This window comes from Strongylocentrotus purpuratus, unplaced genomic scaffold, assembly GCF_000002235.5.
Source record: "Strongylocentrotus purpuratus isolate Spur 01 unplaced genomic scaffold, Spur_5.0 spur5_scaffold_12, whole genome shotgun sequence".
NCBI classification, from domain to species: domain Eukaryota; kingdom Metazoa; phylum Echinodermata; class Echinoidea; order Camarodonta; family Strongylocentrotidae; genus Strongylocentrotus; species Strongylocentrotus purpuratus.
Window position 1 is genome coordinate 32,408,545 of NW_022145597.1, and position 23,016 is coordinate 32,431,560.

At 37.7% G+C, this 23,016-nt stretch overlaps 1 long non-coding RNA gene across 1 annotated transcript; it reads left to right on the forward strand.

Moving 5' to 3' along the window:
- Positions 1–6,858: 6,858 nt before the first annotated feature.
- On the forward strand, positions 6,859–9,846 carry LOC115922890. Its single transcript, XR_004063658.1, has 4 exons — positions 6,859–6,926; positions 8,164–8,306; positions 8,726–8,818; positions 9,380–9,846. It is a non-coding gene; the product is annotated as an uncharacterized LOC115922890 (long non-coding RNA).
- The last annotated feature ends 13,170 nt before the right edge of the window (positions 9,847–23,016 follow it).

Here is a 23,016-nt window from a genome sequence, read left to right on the forward strand (position 1 = left end):
AGGGTTACAAGTACAACCATTCTTAAAATCTAGCATAATAATACATCTTTTCATCATAAGCTTCAAGTTAAAAATTTGGTTTTACTCTTTTTTTTTCCCTAAAAAACAATAAGACATTGTAAGCATGGTATTAGGGGAATAACTAATAGTATTAGAAATAATACTGATAATAAAATCACATGAACATGAAAAACATACCTAGCGTGTTTGTTTTGTGGTATTTTGTTATATGCTATAAAGCCAGTAGTTTATCATTAATAGAATAATGTTGGCATACAGGGAAAATACGAAAAACAACACTTCGATACGAAAAAGTGAGAGAGGCAAAACTAAAACAAAGTGAAAAGGTTGAATAGAAGAATAAAGATAGAGAGAGAGAGAGAAGAGAGGGGGCACGGGAGAGCAGGGAGAAGAGCGCGAAAGAAAGAGAAAGTGTGTGTGTGAGAGAGAGAGAGAGAGAGAGAGGGAGTGAGGCAAGGAAAGCGGGAAAAAAGAGAAAGAGGAGTGATAACAGAATAGACTACTAAAGACAGAAAGGGAAATAATGAAAGAGAGAGAGAGAGAGGGCGAGAGATGCAGTGGCAGGGGATAAGCAATAACTATGCAATTGAGGAGCATTTAAGACGGAGAAAAGAGAGAGGGGAGCAGAGAGTGTGAGTGCGTGCGCAAGCGTATGCGTGTGTGTGTGTGTGTGTGTGTGAGGCACACACATTACTCAGTTGGTCTGTATACAAGTATCTGCAAAATGAGACTATAATACCATCTGTACTTAAGTTTGACCATGGACCTTTACGGATGGACATTCAACGTGATTCTTTCTTTGATCCAATGATAGTAACCGCCTCCTGATTATGTGCATCTTAATGAGAACATTCAGCTGTTTTAACAATAACGACTGCGTAAGCATTTTCGGTCATTGACAAAGGAGCAGTTTCACTCTCTTGGATTTTGTTTGGATGGTGTGCTCTGTAAGAGTGTGTCTTAAATACAAAAAACATCCCTAATGGGGAGCAGCAAAGTTGAAAAGCAGACGATTTTGGTGATATGAAATGTATTATTACTGATTTGCACACTTTCGCACACACCCATGACCTTATAAAACAATTAAAAGGCCATGATCTTTATAAGCCCTGTGCGTTGTAACTCTGGAATATTATAAGGAAATTGGGGGAAACGGGATTTTAACCCGTTGACTACTGAATTATGTAGTTCCCATAGGCTTAATACAGGGACCACCAGGTTCCAGTAGGCAATGGGTTAAATCACAACCAATCCAAATATAACCTCTATCTGGTTATCAACATGTTTTTCAAAATAAAATATAGTACACGGAACAACAATTTCCGATTATAAACCAGAACTGCACATCGATTTTCTATGATTTAAGCGAGTTATTATCTTCTGCGCATGTATATTAACATGTGTAAAATCACTATCTTGATTCTGTCCCGGCTTTTTGGCGGTGACCATCATGAGATCAAAGTGGAGAAACATGTCCGGAAGGTTATTGAGACGACATTGACGGAGACAATCACAATGAATAAGCCAGTTCATAGATACAATCCGCGCATGGGCAGATAAAGGTCATTTGTATCAAAATGTTTAAAACCCACAGAGATGAATACTGGATATGCGCTCATGAAAGATATGTAACATTATTCATTTATGCACCAACGGTACATTCTATGATACGAAAGTGGAAATATTCTTTTCAAGAGGACAAACAAAAGGTATTCATGAAGCACATCTAGGACTTTGGCAGTTATTATTCTAAGATGCTCAAAGTGGAACTTCTCCATGTGTAAAAGATCTGTGGATATTTGGGGTCATTTGTACCATGTGCTTTCTGTAAACTCCCTTATTCGTTAAGAAAACGATGAATGTCCATCCGTAATAGGTCCGTGGTTTGACACAGCAAGAAACCGACAGGTCTAAGCTCTGCTCAAGGCTTTAGGAATTGTGGATTTGTGGTAAAGTGATATATCAGAGTATATGCTTGCAAACTATGGAGGAGCAGAGGAGCACCTAGGCCCCTAGAGTCTAAGGGGTTTGATCCCAAAATATTTGAAAAACTGAAGCCATTTTTGTTGTTGCAATGGCATACTGAAATCCACAGCTACACTCTAAAAAATATTGGGCAAAAAATTACCCAATTTTTTACCCAACATGAGGGCAATTATTTGTCCATTAAGATTTTGCATGATTTACCCAGTGTTGGATAAAAAGAAAATATCCAAACTTTAACCAGCAAAAATTCACCCAATTCTCACGCTAATGTGTAGTATATTAGACTCTAGTTGGGCAGTTAAGTTGGATAAAATATTATATATATTATAAATAAAAGGACATTAGTGCAGCGGCGGGACTCGAACCGCGGATCCTGTGAACCACAGTCCTGTGTCACATCCACTCGACCACGACAACTCTAATATAAGAATATAACCATATTGTTGAATGATATTTGTCCGACTTACGTTTGCCCAGTAACATCTGCCCAACGTATTTTGAACATTTAATTGGGTAAATACATGTAGTAAAAACCGGGTTGGGAAAAAATAGCCCCAATGTTGGACTAAAATGGCTTTACTTTAATTTGCCCAATAACATTACCTAATTATTTCATCGGCAACTACATGCTGGTTGGTAGGAAATAACCCAATTGTTGGACGACAATTGCCAAACATCGATTTGCCCAGTAACACCTACCCAACCTATTTTTACCTTTCATGAGGTAACTTCATATAACAAATGGTTGGAAGAAAATAACCCAATTATTGGACAAAATTTGCCCAACTTTGATTTGCCCAGTAAAATCTGCCCAACTTTTTTTTTACTGTGTATAATGGACAAAATACATGTATCTGGACCTACAAATGGGAGGGCCAAGATAATGCACAATATTTTATTTCCTTAACCCTAATCACACATCATGGATATCCAGACTACACATTCAACAACATGTTGTCTTGAAAACTTGTATTAAAATAGGTAAATGGATCTTTTTGTGCCTTGTGTTCTAGTGGTGATAACCATTTTAAAGTAAGCATAATTATGGTTGAATATAAGGGGTGGCAATTTGGCCAAATTTAACTACATAAAAGAAGCTATATGAAGTTTATTCAAATAATACCTTGTTAAAACCTGTATAGCATTGGGACATCAGCATGATATAAAGCCCTCATAAAAGTGGAAACTCAATGATTATCACTTTGTTTAGTATCAATAGAAAGTGTGTTTATTCATTTTGTAAATTATGTCATATTGTAGCCATGGAATAGCAGTACATTAGAATAAGGGGGCAGTATCAAAAGGAATAGTTGCAAACTGCACTGGTTAATAGTGGAATTGTATGCAAAGAACTTTCCTTTCCTTGAAATGAGACCATTTTAGCGGTACTCAGCCGTATACTGGTCAACCACATTTGTATTATGTAGTATCAAGCAAACCTGAGTTAAATTAAAAATACTTTCTTCATATCTATTTGAAAACAAAAAGAAATGAGGAATTGTTGAAGGAAAAAAAAAATATTGAAGCGCCACCAAAGATTGGTGCGGGCGTGGACGAGAAATACGTAATTTGTTATACTTGGCCTTATTACAATCAGAGGTCTTGAGGCCACAATTCAAATTATAAGATTACTGTCTAAAATATTCAAGAAAATTTACCAAACATTCACCAACCAACTTTCTTGTGTGTAATTCTGAACAATGGCCTCAACCTGAAGTTGGAATAATATTACTATAAAAATTCATAAAAATAAAAAAAAACAGGCCCTAGTTCTGTTTAAAAAAGGTTTGTATTTCTTCATATAAATTATCTTTCAATGTATTTTGATTTTTATTATGTATTCAGAACTGCATAAATAAATGAAATGATATATACAAACTATTAAAAACATAATACATTCCATGACCTACAAATTAAAGCTGTCTTTTTCTTATGCAGCTTACAATGAACAATGTAAAGCTAGGCTATAACCAACATAGATTAGTATTAATAGGACCCATTGTAGTATTCTATTAAATAATGGATTGCTTTGATGAAATCCGATTGCGGAAAAGTTTGAAACCCCACCCGAGTCTACCCATATGTGAAGCCGGATATATTCTCAAAGTCGCACGGATAGGCATTGATCGTTTTGTCAGGCCAAGTCGGAGGAAAGATCTTATGCGGGTTGTTTGTTGATGGATGGCTGGCGCCGCGGTAAAGGGAGGCCCGGACGGGAGGACTTTCGCACGCATAGGCATTGATCATTTTGTCAGGCCAAGTCGGAGGAAAGATCGTATGCAGGTTGTTTGTTGATGGATGACTGGCGCCGCTGTTAATGGAGAACTTAATAACAAAATAGCAATTATTTTTTCGAGGTCATAAGTGTATACATTATTAATTTGATATTTCAATCTAACCGATGCCCCTTTTACTTTGACAAGTCCCCCTTTTTCTCTTTAATCAATGTCCCTTTTCCCTTCTATTAACTGCCCCTGTTCAGGTTTAAGATGTGCCCTCTTTTTACGTCTGAGAAGTGTATGTTTTACTTTCACACGCGCTCTTCTTTTCTAATAACTGAACCTTTTCTTTTTGTAAAAAGTGTCCCTTCCCCTTTCTTATAAATGTCGTCTTTTCAACTCCGATAAGTACCCCGATCCTGATCTGACAAGTTCTCTCCTTTACTTTGACAAGTGCCCCTTTTCATTTGTAATGAGTCCATTTTACCATCAAAGAACTGCCCCTTTCCACCTCTGATGAGTGCCTCTTTTAGGTATGAGAAATGTCCTATTCCCTTCTGATAGTGCCCATTTTCCCTTTTTAATAACTGCCTTTTCCCTTCTAATAAATGCCTTTTTTCACATCTAATTAGTTTTCCTTGTTAGTTTTGATGTGATTGGCTTTTGATGTGAGTGCCCATCATTTGTTTTACCTACATTTCCCACTGCCGCTTACAAATTGTGCCCTTTTGCGATCATCTAAAGTCCCATATCTAGTTGGTTGGTTGGTTTTAACGTGACCAGGGGGCGATGGGTTAAGTCATTATCTCAGCGGGACTTGGTAGTAAGGACTAATGCCTTATCAAAAGGCGCTAGCGCATCGACCTGGTTTCGAACCCTACTGAGCCAATTCATGAACCTTCTAGTTTCAAAGAATCGGAGCAGCTTTGTGTAATAACTGGAATTTTTTTCTTCTACTACAAAAAAGGTAGTGGAGCCGGGATAAGGGCAGGGGGCACAATATCCCACATTTCATAAGAACAAAGTGTGCCCCTTTTAGAAAAACAACCGTGTTCCTTTTTTAAAGCTATAAAACGTCCCTTGCCTAAGCCAAGGTAATTCAATTGACCTTTGTTCAAAAATATAAAGTTTGAGACCACGTTTGATTTTTCAAACTCAACTCAAATGCATTTCCATTACCAAATGTCATTCATGTTAAAAAGACTGAGACAAAATTACGATACGTGTTATATGACAAGACGTTGTTATTATCCCTCATCTTCCCAGAAACAAGACACTTCTCATAGCCACCCAACATTTTCCCCTAATTTAAAGCGACTGAGAGCATTTTCCCCCTTCAAATCTCCTCCAAAACTAGCTCGCTTCGCTCGCTTACATTTATAGTTTATCTCATTAAGAAGCATATTGAAGGTCTTATTTATTATTTCATTATGAGATTGAAATAATAACGAAAAGTAATCGTTCGTAATGTGACCTCGAAAAACCTTACAACGTTTCGTCCATTGCTTCGCTCGCTCGCAAAGAAATATTTAGACCATCACACACAACAGCAGAGTATGATGCTGAAGTAATATCTTTGACCAAGTAAAGAGTAAATCTTGAAAATCATCCTTACAATGTAATGATTACGCTTTAGGATATTTAAATATTTCGCTTTGATGTTACCCTTTGTAGGTGCCTTTGTTCTTCCAAATAGTGCCGTTTTTAAATGGTGGCACCCCCCCTCACTTTGACAAAAACAGGCTCTGCCGCCCCTTTATTTTTACAATGTTATTGTCTTGACTAAAAATCTATTATTGCATTCTATGACTTTTGCATGTCTCGTCATCCGTTATTCACATTGATTTTCTTCTTTCTAAAGAAATAAGCTGGAAAATTAATTTAATTATAGGATACAATTTCAATTATTCCAATCTCAGAAAGAACTCAATATTTTCTCACTCCTCTGCCTCTTTTCTTCCTCTTCTTTCTCCTCTCTCTCATCTCGCTCTTTCACTCTCCCACTCTCTCCTTCTCTCCTCTGTCTCTCACTCTATCTTTCTGTATGTGCATAATTATTTTAACATACTTCCCCGGTCGCTACGCTCCCTCGCATACGATACGGAATTTAACGCAAAGATTTCCGAAGGTTCGTTAAATCTGCCATAATTAGGTTCATAATTACGAACAATTCGAAATAGGGTTCTCTCTCGTTTTCGGGATTATGAACCTTCAGAATCATGAACCTGGTTTCATTTTTGGAATTACAAACCTTTTAAATCACAATCATTTGGAATAAAACACCTTCAGATTAATACATTTTGGGACTTACTGACCTTCGCAAATATGAATCTTTGGGGAAAAAGACATGTAACCGATCTTGATGACTTCTAAGTGCGTGTGTACATATAGTATAGTTTGAAAACGAGATAGATTGATTAATTCTACTTTCCAATGATCCGCCTATATATCTTTATTTCTTTTTCTCATTGAATACAAAGTCTCTCGAATCAAAATATAGTTATCAGTTATCAAAACATCTGGCCAACCCCAGCGGTCCTATCAATCATTACACACGAACAAAAATGATCAAAGACGCAAAGATGGGGAGAGTGGCGAGGAATAATTCCATAAAAGGGAAGCCATAATCGGTTCGAGTCATCAATTCAGGAGCTCATCTCACCCGCAACAAGCTGCCTTCAGAACTCTCTCACCAGATTGGTAAGCATCTGTTTTCTACTTTGCAGACTAATATTTCAGAACTTCAGTTCATAACTGATTTTTCGATAATATGTTTTTTTGCCCACTTCTAAATCTTGCTTCGTTCAAATGGCATATTACTTGTTTCTTTATTATTCACCAATACAATGCATATATTCTACAACCTGCCTTATAGGTTTAATAACTTGTAGTTCAAAACTTTGATGTTTAATCTTTAACCTTGATTTGTTATGTTTCCTTTTACATATTATAATGATGATATTATTAGTCTTCGGACTACAATCGTATATCAGTGTATGACGATATCAATCATGTAGAGGTGATGTGGTCCTGTGGATGAGTCAATCAAGTCCGGATTACCTAATGCATCGTTATAATGTTTGCACATTTCAATAGGTGTTGGACAAGTCTATTGAAATCGCTTTTCAGTTTGATTTTGCGAAGGTATTTGCAATCGTATATACTGATATCATCACCCACCTATCTATCTCTAAAGTAACTTTTTTATGGCACCCTGGGCAAATAATAAATTTGCGCCGCCCCTGTCCAAACGTATGAGCTTAGATACTAACAAGCTAAGTTCTCATTAATATCGTTCAAAAATTATAGAATGTAGTGAAAATGATTTTAACGTATTTAATCCGGGAATTGGTAACCCAAACCTTTATTAGTCTATGAGTTATCCACGCGAGGGAGGAAAAGCGACCATGCGGTGAAATTGATTGATTGATTTTATTCGTTAATTTATTGTTTGGGCTTGAGTAAATTTGCATTATGGAACATACAAAATAGAAAGGAAATACCTTCTTGTGATAACGTGTTGGGATATGAATAGAATTGCACTGATTTGTTGACAACTTTCTTAAGTTTAATACTCATGTCAATTTTTGAAAAATCTGTAGTTTGGCACATTCTGTTTTTCTGTATTTCCAATAGAGAGATTCCTAACGGGACAGGCTCTTTTTTTAATGTAAATTATATCTATGCAAAATTTTCATTTTCACCATTCAAAACGCGATTTCTTAAGCGTTTTACAATTTGGGGGGAAAAATTCCAACCGACGGTGTTTCTGATTTTGAAAATAGAAAAATGCTATTCTATTCAATTCTTTCTATATTCTAGCAGTATAATAAGGACGAACATTTTCGAGGAATTTCGCACAGAAATACGGTACCAGAACATTGGGGATAACTCCCAATTCTCGTTTCTTTTGTTCATCTTTTTAAAAACCAAACAGAATAGCCTTTCACATATTGCAGGCTGCTTCCCAAGCTAAACTAGTCAAGATGATGATCAAAGTAGCTCTTGTGCTCTGTGCTATTGTGGCAACCAGTATGGTGTGCGCCAAGGATGTTGAAGAGCAAGATGCAGTGGACACCTGTAAGTACATAAGTCAGCCAGGGACGTCAATGCTTGAAAAGTTTTGACCGCCCCCTTAAGAAATCTGTCAGAAAATCCCTAAGCTATTGTCAGAAAAGCTGTGAAATTAAGACATTTCGTTAACACATAATATTGTCTTACGACCCTACTTTACTCGGGGGGAGGGGGGGGGGGGGGAGTAAGAATATAATGTGTTTTCCAGGCACGGGTACTCTAAATGCGTTTTAACAAACTCAACCAACTTTCCTTTTTTTCCTCTCATTTTTTGCCTATTAATTTGACACCCTAAATGCCTCCCTCGCCTTAACCAGCCAAAACTTGTTTTGGTCGCGCGTATGTACATCGATATATATTTGAAAGCTCCCCCATGGTTTTTTTCTTTGTTTTCATTACATCTCGTTTCTATGGCAACCATGCAGTGCTGAATCTGATGCTCTCGGAGGAGGCTGCATCTCCTGATGACGCCGTAGCCTTGCAGCGCCATCACCGTCATCACCATCATGGCCATCATGGTACGTATATTTGTACAATAACAATAACAAGATAATTGTAGTGCAGATGTTCAACCAATGATTTTCCACTCGCAGTATACATACACAGAGCTGCATTTTAATCATCAAAATTTCAAATTAGACTCAATCACTTTTTATCAAGTATTTTTTTGAAATGTAGGAGTGGGGAGGGGGGGGGGGGTAGTGGCAAGCGGGCAGATCAAAACTATAAATGAGTATTAAAACAATCCACCACTTATAAACCTTTTACATGTATTTTGCTTTAAAAATGTAGATACCTGTCAAGTCTCAAGTAAGCGATGTTTAAGACTATAATGTTATGGGCTTATACGAGACTGTGGACATGAGCCAGTGGCGGGTCCAGGGAGTAAAAACACGTTAATTTTTACTTTTTTTGGAGACGGGCCCCTCCCCTGGTGCTAAAGGTGCTTTTCTCCCACTTTCTCTCTGTCTCACCCTCTCTCTCTCCCCCTCTCCCGTCTATCTCTGACTCCCTTTTCTCCACAATTTCCTCATTATCTTTCAAACAAAAAATATCGTCTTTTTTTATTTCTCACATAGGAAGGGACCATGAGGCAACATCCGAATGATGATTCTTCCTGAAGAAACAATGAAATAAAAGCAAGAAATTATCACCTTCCATCGTGTTTTTGCAACTTCCTAATATAATTCGAATCTTCTTTATCACTTCTGTATTGTTTAAACCCTTAAACCATGTTAATCCTCTAAAATCAAATGATGGTGAGTGGTTTTCATTATTAATACATATTTTGCCTTTACTTCCATGTATCCATTCATTATACATCTTTCCGAGGTGTATACAAATTATGTAGGGTTACAAGTACAACCATTCTTAAAATCTAGCATAATAATACATCTTTTCATCATAAGCTTCAAGTTAAAAATCTGGTTTTACTCTTTTTTTTGCCCTAAAAAACAATAAGACATTGTAAGCATGGTATTAGGGGAATAACTAATAGTATTAGAAATAATACTGATAATAAAATCACATGAACATGAAAAACATACCTAGCGTGTTTGTTTTGGGTATTTTGTTATATGCTATAAAGCCAGTAGTGTATATGATTAATAGAATAATGTTGGCATACAGGGAAAATACGAAAAACAACACTTCGATAAGAAAAAGTGAGAGAGGCAAAACTAAAACAAAGTGAAAAGGTTGAATAGAAGAATAAAGATAGAGAGAGAGAGAAGAGAGGGGGCACGGGAGAGCAGGGAGAAGAGCGCGAAAGAAAGAGAAAGTGTGTGTGAGAAAGATAGAGAGGAAGTGAGGCAAGGAAAGCGGAAAAAAGAGAAAGAGAAGTGATAACAGAATAGACTACTAAAGACAGAAAGGGAAAAAATGAAAGAGAGAGGGAGAGCAAGAGATGCAGTGACAGGGGAGAAGCAATATGCAATATGCAATTGAGGAGCATTTAAGACGGAGAGAAGAGAGAGGGGAGCAGAGAGTGTGAGTGCGTGCGCACGCTTGTGCGTGTGTGTGTGTGAGGCACACACATTACTCAGTTGGTCTGTATAAAAGTATCTGCAAAATGAGACTACAATACGCTCTGTACTTAAGTTTGACCATGGACCTATACGGATGGACATTCAACGTGATTCTTTCTTTGATCCAATGATAGTCACCGCCTCCTGATTATGTGCATCTTAATGAGAACATTCAGCTGTTTTAACAATAACGACTGCGTAAGCATTTTCGGTCATTGACAAAGGAGCAGTTTCACTCTCTTGGATTTTGTTTGGATGGTGTGCTCTGTAAGAGTGTGTCTTAAATACAAAAAACATCCCTAATGGGGAGCAGCAAAGTTGAAAAGCAGACGATTTTGGTGATATGAAATGTATTATTACTGATTTGCACACTTTCGCACACACCCATGACCTTATAAAACAATTAAAAGGCCATGATCTTTATAAGCCCTGTGCGTTGTAACTCTGGAATATTATAAGGAAATTGGGGGAAACGGGATTTAAATCACAACCAATCCAAATATAACCTCTATCTGGTTATCAACATGTTTTTCAAAATAAAATATAGTACACGGAACAACAATTTCCGATTATAAACCAGAACTGCACATCGATTTTCTATGATTTAAGCGAGTTATTATCTTCTGCGCATGTATATTAACATGTGTAAAATCACTATCTTGATTCTGTCCCGGCTTTTTGGCGGTGACCATCATGAGATCAAAGTGGAGAAACATGTCCGGAAGGTTATTGAGACGACATTGACGGAGACAATCACAATGAATAAGCCAGTTCATAGATACAATCCGCGCATGGGCAGATAAAGGTCATTTGTATCAAAATGTTTAAAACCCACAGAGATGAATACTGGATATGCGCTCATGAAAGTTATGTAACATTATTCATTTATGCACCAACGGTACATTCTATGATACGAAAGTGGAAATATTCTTTTCAAGAGGACAAACAAAAGGTATTCATGAAGCACATCTAGGACTTTGGCAGTTATTATTCTAAGATGCTCAAAGTGGAACTTCTCCATGTGTAAAAGATCTGTGGATATTTGGGGTCATTTGTACCATGTGCTATCTGTAAACTCCCTTATTCGTTAAGAAAACGATGAATGTCCATCCGTAATAGGTCCGTGGTTTGACACAGCAAGAAACCGACAGGTCTAGGCTCTGCTCAAGGCTTTAGGAATTGTGGATTTGTGGTAAAGTGATATATCAGAGTATATGCTTGCAAACTATGGAGGAGCAGAGGAGCACCTAGGCCCCTAGAGTCTAAGGGGTTTGATCCCAAAATATTTGAAAAACTGAAGCCATTTTTGTTGTTGTAATGGCATACTGAAATCCACAGCTACACTCTAAAAAATATTGGGCAAAAAATTACCCAATTTTTTACCCAACATGAGGGCAATTATTTGTCCATTAAGATTTTGCATGATTTACCCAGTGTTGGATAAAAAGAAAATATCCAAACTTTAACCAGCAAAAATTCACCCAATTCTCACGCTAATGTGTAGTATATTAGACTCTAGTTGGGCAGTTAAGTTGGATAAAATATTATATATATTATAAATAAAAGGACATTAGTGCAGCGGCGGCACTCGAACCGCGGACCCTGTGAACCACAGTCCTGTGTCACATCCACTCGACCACGACAACTCTAATATAAGAATATAACCATATTGTTGAATGATATTTGTCCGACTTACGTTTGCCCAGTAACATCTGCCCAACGTATTTTGAACATTTAATTGGGTAAATACATGTAGTAAAAACCGGGTTGGGAAAAAATAGCCCAAATGTTGGACTAAAATGGCTTTACTTTAATTTGCCCAATAACATTACCTAATTATTTCATCGGCAACTACATGCTGGTTGGTAGGAAATAACCCAATTGTTGGACGACAATTGCCAAACATCGATTTGCCCAGTAACACCTACCAAACCTATTTTTACCTTTCATGAGGTAACTTCATATAAGAAATGGTTGGAAGAAAATAACCCAATTATTGGACAAAATTTGCCCAACTTTGATTTGCCCAGTAAAATCTGCCCAACTTTTGTTGACAGTGTATAATGGACAAAATACATGTATCTGGACCTACAAATGGGAGGGCCAAGATAATGCACAATATTTTATTTCCTTAACCCTAATCACACATCATGGATATCCAGACTACACATTCAACAACATGTTGTCTTGAAAACTTGTATTAAAATAGGTAAATGGATCTTTTTGTGCCTTGTGTTCTAGTGGTGATAACCATTTTAAAGTAAGCATAATTATGGTTGAATATAAGGGGTGGCAATTTGGCCAAATTTAACTACATAAAAGAAGCTATATGAAGTTTATTCAAATAATACCTTGTTAAAACCTGTATAGCATTGGGACATCAGCATCATATAAAGCCCTCATAAAAGTGGAAACTCAATGATTATCACTTTGTTTAGTATCAATAGAAAGTGTGTTTATTCATTTTGTAAATTATGTCATATTGTAGCCATGGAATAGCAGTACATTAGAATAAGGGGGCAGTATCAAAAGGAATAGTTGCAAACTGCACAGGTTAATAGTGGAATTGTATGCAAAGAACTTTCGTTTCTTTGAAATAAGAACATTTTAGCGGTACTCAGCCGTATACTGGTCAACCACATTTGTATTATGTAGTATCAAGCAAACCTGAGTTAAATTAAAAACACTTTCTTCATATCAAAGCGATTTTAAAATGCATCTGTTAGTTTTTGTAATTACTGCTCATAGAACTGTATGTAGGATGTTTCCCTCTTTTTTATAACAAAAAATATATATAAATTAGATAAATAAAGTAGCATCAAAGAATTTGTAATATAAGCCCACAGCTGTTTTCTTTTTCTAAAAAAACAAGGTGTAAAAACTACTTACTGCTGCACACTTACATTTTACAAGCACACATTTTTATACCCGACAATTACAAGTTTGTTTCTTTTAAATGCCCTGATGTAACGCTGACTTCAAGTATAACTATGATATCGATTTAAAAACCAAAAAAACACACCAAAAATTGGTGCCGGCGGGGACGAGAAATACGTAATTTGTTATACTTGGCCTTATTACAATCAGAGGTCTTGAGGCCACAATTCAAATTATAAGATTACTGTCTAAAATGTTCAGGAAAATTTACCCAACATTCACCAACCAACTTTCTTGTGTGTAATTCTCAACAATGGCCTCAACCTGAAGTTGGAATAATATTACTATAAAAAATCATTAAAAAAAAAAACAGGGCCTAGTTCTGTTTAAAATAGTTTTATATTTCTTCATATAAATTATCTTTCGATGTATTTTGATTTTTATTATATACTCAGAACTGCATAAATAAATGAAATAATATATAAAAACTATTACAAACATAATACATTCCATGACCTACAAATTAATAATAATAATTACATATAACATTTATTAGGCGCTTAATACAGGTGTTTCTAAGCGCACCATTGTCTGACTTAAAATTACCAACTAAAACTTGTAATAAACACAAAAAATATAAATATAAAATTAAAGCTGTCTTTTGCTTATGAAGCTTACAATGAACAATATAAAGCTAGGCTATAACCAACATAGATACGTATTTATAGGACCCATAGTAGTATTCTATTAAATAATGGATTGCTTTGATGAAATCCGAGTGCGGAAAAGTTTGAAACCCCACCCGGGTCTACTCGTTTGTGAAGCCGGATATATTCTCAAAGTCGCACGCATAGGCATTGATCGTTTTGTCAGGCTAAGTCGGAGGAAAGATCGTATGCGGGCTGTTTGGTGATGGATGGCTGGCGCCGCTGTCAAGGGAGGCCCAGACGGGAGGACTTTCGCACGCATAGGCATTGATCATTTTGTGAGGCCAAGTCGGAGGAAGTATGCAGGTTGTTTGTTGATGGATGGCTGGCGCCGCTGTAAAGGGAGGCCCGGACGCGAATTTTTATTCCCAAACAGGTTTGCAATTTCTTATATTTCCGTTCTTCTCAATGGCTGATAATGTTCTGCGTCATTAGCAGCTTGGAAAGAGGTCACAAACAATTAGACTTTGATTTCTTATTGCTTTGCCTCACTATTTATTAAGGCAAAAAACTGAATAAACTGAGACTTGAACCCACAACTCTTTGATTGTAGTTCGCTGACCTTACCGATTGAGCCAACGATGGGTCGGTGAAAAGTGAGTCTGCATGATTTCTATAACCCTATCACTCACCCTAACTGTTACGTCATTGGTAATGACGTAACATATCAGCCAATCAGATGACCGGAAATATTAGGATTGGCAAACCTGTTTGGGAAAAAAAATAGCGGCCCGGACGGGAAGACTTTCGCACGCAAAGGCATTGATCATTTTGTCTGGCCAAGTCGGAGGAAAGATCGTATGCAGGTAGTATGTTGATGGATGACTGGCGCCGCTGTAAAGGGAGAACTTAAACGAAAATAATAGCCATTATTTTGTCGGGGTCATAAGTGTATACATTATTAATTTGATATTTTAATCTAACCGATGCCCCTTTTACTTTGACAAGTGCCCCTTTTTCTCTTTAATCAATGTCACTTTTCCCTTCTTATAAGTGCCCTAGCGCGCGCTTTTCAGGTGTAAGATGTGCCCCGTTTTTACCTCTGACAAGTGTATATTTTACTTTTACACGCGCCCATCTTCTTTTCCAATAACTGACCCTTTCTCTTCGATAAGTACCCCTTTTCTTTTTGTAAAAAATGTCCCTTCCCCTTTCTTATAAATGTCGTCTTTTCAACTCCGATAAGTACCCCGATCCAGATATGATAAGTTCTCCCCTTTACTTTGACAAGAGCCTTTTTTCATTTGTAATAAGTGCATTTTACCATTAAAGAGGTGCACCTTTTCACCTCTGATGAGTGCCTCTTTTAGGTATAAGAAATGTCCTATTCCCTTCTGATAGTGCCCTTTTCCCCTTTTTAATAACTGCCCCTTTCCCCTTCTAATAAATGCCACTTTTCACATCTGATTAGTTTTCCTTGTTAGTTTTGATGTGATTGGCTTTTGATGTGAGTGCCCATCATTTGTTTTACCTACATTTCCCACTGCCGCTTACAAATTGTGCCCTTTTGCGATCATCTAAAGTCCCATATCTAGTTGGTTGGTTGGTTCTAACGTGACCAGGGGGCTATGGCTTTAAGTCATCATCTCCGAGGGACTTGGTAGTAAAGACTAATGCCGTATCAAAGGGCACTAGCGCATCGACCTGGCTTTGAACCCTACTGAGCCAATTCATGAACCTTCTAGTTTCAAAGAATCGGAGCAGCTTTGTGTAATAACTGGAAACCTTTTTCTTCTACTACAAGAAAGGTAGTGGAGCCGGGAGAAGGGCAGGGGGCACAATGTCCCACATTTCATAAAAACAAAGTGTGCCCCTTTTAGAAAAACAACCGTGTTCCTTTTTTAAAGCTATAAAACGTCCCTTGCCTAAGCCAAGGTAATCAATTGACCTTTGTTAAAAAATATAAAGTTTGAGACCACGTTTGATTTTTCAAACTCAACTCAAATGCATTTCCATTACCAAATGTCATTCATGTTAAAAAGACTGAGACATAATTACGATACGTGTTATATGACAAGACGTTGTTATTATCCCTCATCTTCCCAGAAACAAGACACTTCTCATAGCCTCCCTAACATTTTCCCTTAATTTAAAGCGACTGAGAGCATTTTCCCCTTCAAATCTCCTCCAAAACTAGCTCGCTTCGCTCGCTTACATTTATAGTTTATCTCATTAAGAAGCACATTGAAGGTCTTATTTATTATTTCATTATGAGATTGTGCTTAAAACCCCATCTGGATAGGTTCGTCTAATAATGAAAAGTAATCGTTCGTAATGTGACCTAAAAAAACCTTACAATGTTTCGTCCCTTGCTTCGCTCGCTCGCAAAGGAATATTTAGACCATCACACACAACAGCAGAGTATGATGCTGAAGCAATATCTTTGACCAAGTAAAGAGTAAATCTTGAAACTCATCCCTGACAATGTAATGATTAAGCTTTAGGATATTTTAATATTTCGCTTTGATGTTACCCTTTGTAGGTGCCTTTTTTCTTTCAAATAGTGCCGTTTTTAAATGGTGGCACTCCCCCCCTCACTTTGAAAAACAAACAGGCTCTGCTGCCCCTTTATTTTTACAATGTTTTTGTCTTGACTAAAAATCTATTATTGCATTCTATGCCTTTTGCATGTCTCGTCATCCGTTATTCACATTGATTTTCTTCTTTCTAAAGAGGGCGTACTTGGAAAGCAGTTTTGTTAAACTGAATGTACCTACCCTCTAATAAATAAATAAGCTGGAAAATTAATTTAATTATAGGATACAATTTCAATTATTCCAATCTCAAAAAGAACTCAATTTTTTCTTACTCCTCTGCTTCTTTTCTTTCTCTTCTTTCTCCTCTATATTATCTCGCTCTTTCACTCTCCCCCTCTCTCCTTCTCGCCTCTGTCTCTCACTCTATCTTGCTGTATGTGCATAATTATTTTAGCATACTCCCCCGGTCGCTACGCTCCCTCGCATATGATACGAAATGTAACGCTAAGATTTCCGAAGGTTCGTTAAATCTGCCATAATTAGGTTCATAATTTCGAAAATTAGAAATAGGGTTCTCTCTCGTTTTCGGGATTATGAACCTTCATAATCATGAACCCTATTTCATTTTTGGAATTACAAACCTTTTAAAAAACAATCATTTGGAATAAAACACCTTCAGTACAAAGTCTCTCTAATCGAAATAAAGTTATCAGTTATCAAAAAATCTGGCCAACCCCAGCGGTCCTATCAATCATTACACGCGAACAAGAATGATCAAAGAGGCGCAGATGAGGAAAGTGGCGAGGAATAATTCCATAAAAGGGAAGCCAATCGGTTCGAGTCATCAATTCAGGAGCTGCTCTCGCCCGCAACAAGCTGCCTTTAGAACTCTCTCACCAGATTGGTAAGCATCTGTTTTCTACTTTGCAGACTATTATTTCAGTCTTATTTTTCGATAATATGTTTTTTGGCCCACTTCTACATCTTGCTTCGTTCAAATGGCATATTACTTGTTTCTTTATTATTCACCAATACAATGCATATATTCTACAACCTGCCTTATATGTTTAATAACTTGTAATTCAAAACTTTGATGTTTAATCTTTACCCTTGATTTGTTATGCTTTCTATTACATATTATAATGATGATATTATTAGTCTTCGGACTACAATCGTGTATTAGTGTATGAAGATATCAATCATGTAGAGGTGATGTGGTCCTGCGGATGAGTCAATCAAGTCCGGATTACGTAACGCATCGTTGTTATGTTCGCACATTTTAATAGGTGTTGGACAAGTCTATTGAAATAGCTTTTCAGTTTGATTTTGCGAAGGTCTTTGCAATCGTATACACCGTTATCATCACCCATCTATCTATATCTAAAGTCAGCGGCGTGAGTTTCTTTTTGTATGGCACCCAGGGCAAATAATAAATTTGCGCCGCCTCTGTCCAAACTTATAGGTTCAAAATCCTAACAAGCTTAGTTCTCATCCACATCATTCAGAAATTATAGCAATGTAGTGAATTTTTTTTAACGCATTTAATCCGGGAATCGGTAACCCAAAGCTTGATAAGTCCAGGAGTTATCCAAGCGAGTGAGAAAAAGCGACCATGTGGTGAAATAGATTATTTGATTTTATTTGTTAAATATAAGCCTAAGTAAATTTGCATTATTGAAGATACAAAATAAAAAGGAAATACCTTCAGATCATGTGATAACACGTGAAAGCGAATCTTCAGAAAATCATGCTGAGATATGAATAGAATTACACTGATTTGTTGATAACTTTCTTAAGTTTGATACTCATGTTAGTTTGAAAAGTCTGTAGATTGGCACATTCTTTTAACGTATTTCCAATACAGCTAGACTACTAACGGGACAGGCTCTGTTTTATTATGAATTAAATTCATGCAAAATTTGCATTTCACCATTCAGAACGAGATTTGTTAAACGTTTTACATTTTTGGGGGAAAAATTCACACCAACGGTGTTTCAGGGTTTGAAAATAGCAAAATGCTACTCTATTCAATTCTTTCTATATTTTACCAGTATAATAAGGACGAAAATTTTCGAGGAATTCAGCACAGAAATACGGAACCGGCAAAAAAGGAATAACTCCCAATTCTCGTTTCCTTCGTTCTTCTTTTGTTAAACCAAACAGAATAGCCTTTCACACAGGCGCGCCGGAAGCAGTTTGGGATTTTTTTTTTTTTTGGGGTGGGGGGGGGGGGGGGGGGGGGGGAGGCAAACATGCCAGGCGTAATGAGCAAAAACGTTTGGAAGTGGGGAGAAAAAATTAACATCACTGCTACTCTTCAATGTTACATGCAGGCCCCACGGAACGTTTTTCAAAGTGGAGTATTAACGATCAGGAAGAGCGGAGCGAGCGTAAATGTGCTTGGGGTCTAGGACCTGAGCCCCGGAAGCTCAGGGATTTTAGGCATTAAATTAAGTTCAGATAAGCATATTTAGATACCTTATTTGTGACACTGGACGGTCACTAATTGGCGGGGGGGGGGTCCAGGGGGCAGAGCCCCAGAAGCTCGGGTTTTTAGGTATCTAATAACGGTCAGATGATCATCCAGGGGCCCTCTTTAGGGCCTTTATGTGGTCCAGGGGGCAGAGCCCCCGAAAGCTCAGTGGTTTTAAATATTTAATTACGGTCAGATGCGCATTCAGGTGGCCCCATGCACCATTCTTTCTTTTCTCTGTAACATACTTTTTTCAATAAGTGAGGGGGGGGGGGGGGGCTTGAGCCTCCGAGCCCAGCCGTTTTGCAGGAACTGACATGAAGGCTTCTAAATACGCATATTTTTCGCCCGACTGTAAATTTGGGAATTTCAAATTTTCCACAAACGCATAAAAAAGTATGACTTACAACAACAACAAAAAAAAATCATCGGAAAATCATGTCATTTCAGCAACATTTGTAAATCACTGGTATCGAATTAGAAATACCCACCCCCCCCCATTAGTTCGCTAGCGTTCAGGGGCTCATGTCTTGTCAGCCCTATAATAAAAAACAAACTCGCTTTCCCATCCTCTCACAATATTTCCACGATATGCGCGTATCGCTATTATAAAAACCTTCATTGATAAAATATAGGTGGCATGCGGAATGTTTAGGAAATTCAATTCCTGTTAACTTCCTTTTCTTTGAATGGAATATAACTTATATGTGATTCAATTCAGGTTTTTATTATTTTTTTGTTCTTTTTGGTTGAAAATATGAACCATCTTTACTCCTTTACTGCTTTTCATCTTCTTTTTTTTTGGAGAGGGGGGGGGGGGGGGCTTTTTTTTTTTTGGGGGGGGGGCAAAAATGCGTTTTGCCCCCCCCCCCTCCCCTCCACTTTTTTTGGTTCGGGGGGGGGTCAAGTGCCCCCCTGCCCCCCACTTCCGACGCTTATGCTTTCACATATTGCAGGCTGCTTCCCAAGCTAAACTAGTCAAGATGATGATCAAAGTAGCTGTTGTTCTCTGTGCTATTGTGGCAACCAGTATGGTGTGCGCCAAGGAGTTTGAAGAGCAAGATGCAATGGACACTTGTAAGTATATAAGTCAGCCAGAGAAGTATGTCAGAAAATCCCTAAGCTATTGTCAGAAAACCTGTGAAATTAAGATATTTCGTTAACACATGATCTTGTACATCGTCTTAAAAAAAAGAGCATTTCGAATTTGTTCCAATGTTCATTATCTAGCCACCTTTATTCCGCCGTTTTTCAACATTGAATGTGTATGATTCTAACAAATTATCGATTGCTTCTTTGATGTACAAGTTTTTTTACCAAACTTCTCCCTCCTTAAATCATTCAAATATTTTGTATAAATGAAAATGTCCATGCTTTTTTTACTCGACAGTCCGCCAAATTTCATCTCAGCGATATATATTTGACTGTCACCTTCCCCCTCGGGGGTTTTTTGCTTTATTTTCATTACATCTTGTTTATATGGCAACCAGTGCTGAATCTGATGATATCGGAGGAGGCTGCATCTCCTGATGCTGGAGCCTTGCATAGCTGGTTAGGTGACAAATTTGGTAGTTTATTCACTGGAGTCCTCCGCGCTGATCAGGGTGTATGCAAGGGGATTAGTTATTCTCCAGAAGAAGCTCGTAAGTAGCAACAAAAATATAATAATGAAAAAAAAGGGAGAATAATAATGGTAGTAATAGCAAAGATGATGAAGATGATGATGATAATAATATGTAGTAAATAATATACAAATATACACTGTCTTGACTCTTGAGAGGTTCTGGTTAAAACTATGCGCAAGAGGTGACTCCAATAGTACTATTTGCTGAGGGGCGCAGCACCGAAGCAAATGGTACTTTTGGAGTCACCGAGGCCCATAGTTTTAACCAGTACCTCGAATGGAAGGCATGGTATTGGTATATTTGTTTTATATCCTGCATCAAAAATTTATTTTATAAAAAAAAAAAAAAAAAAAAAAAAAAATCAAATCAAAAGGGGGGGGGGGGGGGGGGTTTACAAAAAAACATACATAAAAAAACACAAGGGGGGGGGGGGGTTAACCCCCCCCCCCCTGCGTACGCGCCTGGTCTTGAGAGGTTCTGGTTAAAACTATGCGCAAGAGGTGACTCCAATAGTACTATTTGCTGAGGGGCGCAGCACCGAAGCAAATGGTACTTTTGGAGTCACCGAGGCCCATAGTTTTAACCAGTACCTCGAATGGAAGGCATGGTATTGGTATATTTGTTTTATATCCTGCATCAAAAATTTATTAACAAAAAAAAATTTAAAAAAATCAAATCAAATCAAAAGAGGAGGGGGGGGGGTTACCAAAAAATCATACACAAAACATACACATACAAAAACTCAAGGGGGGGGTTTAACCCCAAAACCCCCCCCCCCACCTGCGTACGCGCCTGACTCTTGAGAAAACTATGCGCAAGAGGTGACTCCAATAGTACTATTTGCTGAGGGGCGCAGCACCGAAGCAAATGGTACTTTTGGAGTCACCGAGACCCATAGTTTTAACCAGTACCTCGAATGGAAGGCATGGTATTGGTATATTTGTTTTATATCCTGCATCAAAAATTTATTTTATAAAAAAATAAAAAAAATAAAAATCAAATCAAAAGGGGGGGGGGGGTGGGTTTACAAAAAAACATACACAAAGCATACACATCAAAAAAACACAAGGGGGGGGGGGGTTTAACCCCAACCCCCCCCCCCCCCCCCCCCCCCCGCCCTGCGTACGCGCCTGGTCTTGAGAGGTTCTGGTTAAAACTATGCGCAAGAGGTGACTCCAATAGTACTATTTGCTGAGGGGCGCAGCACCGAAGCAAATGGTACTTTTGGAGTCACCAAGGCCCATAGTTTTAACCAGTACCTCGAATGGAAGGCATGGTATATTTGTTTTATATCCTGCATCAAAAATTTATTTTATAAAAAAATTTAAAAAAATAAAAATCAAATCAAAAGGGGGGGGGGTGGGTTTACAAAAAAACATACACAAAACATACACATAAAAAAAACACAAGGGGGGGGGGGTTTAACCCCAACCCCCCCCCCCCCGCCCTGCGTACGCGCCTGGTCTTGAGAGGTTCTGGTTAAAACTATGCGCAAGAGGTGACTCCAATAGTACTATTTGCTGAGGGGCGCAGCACCGAAGCAAATGGTACTTTTGGAGTCACCGAGGCCCATAGTTTTAACCAGTACCTCGAATGGAAGGCATGGTATATTTGTTTTATATCCTGCATCAAAAATTTATTTAAAAAACAAAACAAAAACAAAAATCAAATCAAAAGGGGGGGGGGGGTTACCAAAAAAACATACACACAACTTACACATAAAAAAACTCAAGGGGGGGGGGGGTTAACCCCAAACCCCCCCCCCCCCCCCCCCTGCGTACGCGCCTGGTCTTGAGAGGTTCTGTTTAAAACTATGCGCAAGAGGTGACTCCAATAGTACTATTTGCTGAGGGGCGCAGCACCGAAGCAAATGGTACTTTTGGATTGACCGAGGCCCATAGTTTTAACCAATACCTCGAATGGAAGGCATGGTATATTTGTTTTATATCCTGCATCAAACATTTATTTTATTTAAACAAAAATTAAAAAAAAATCAAATCAAAAGGGGGGGGGGGGGTTTACAAAAAAAATACATAAAAGAACACAAGGGGGGGGGAAAATTTGTTTTCAACTCCCAAATAGTACTCCTGAATAGTACTCTCATATATTACTTTCTAAAAATAGTTCAAATATTTCTGGTCATGTGACGAGCTCTCAACCAATCAAAAGCCAACAAATTTTTGATGCAGGATATAATAATGAATATTATAGCATCATTATCATCATCGTTATCATCATCGCCAATAGTGACGATACTATTAGTTTTTCATCATCGTTACTATAACTTGAAATAATTCAAACGTTTGGTTAATGTTCGATGTGTATATAATCCAATATATCCAATATTTTGAAGCACTGGACTCATTGAACGGAAACAAGGACATTTTTGGTTAAAGATAATTTTCACATAAATGTATGTAGAATGCTTAAAATTGTGGTCTTAGCCCCGGTTCTTAGCTCATTACATTATGAATATCACAGTATTGTCCCGTTCGAAGGGTTCAATTGCTACTCCGCACGTATTAGTGTA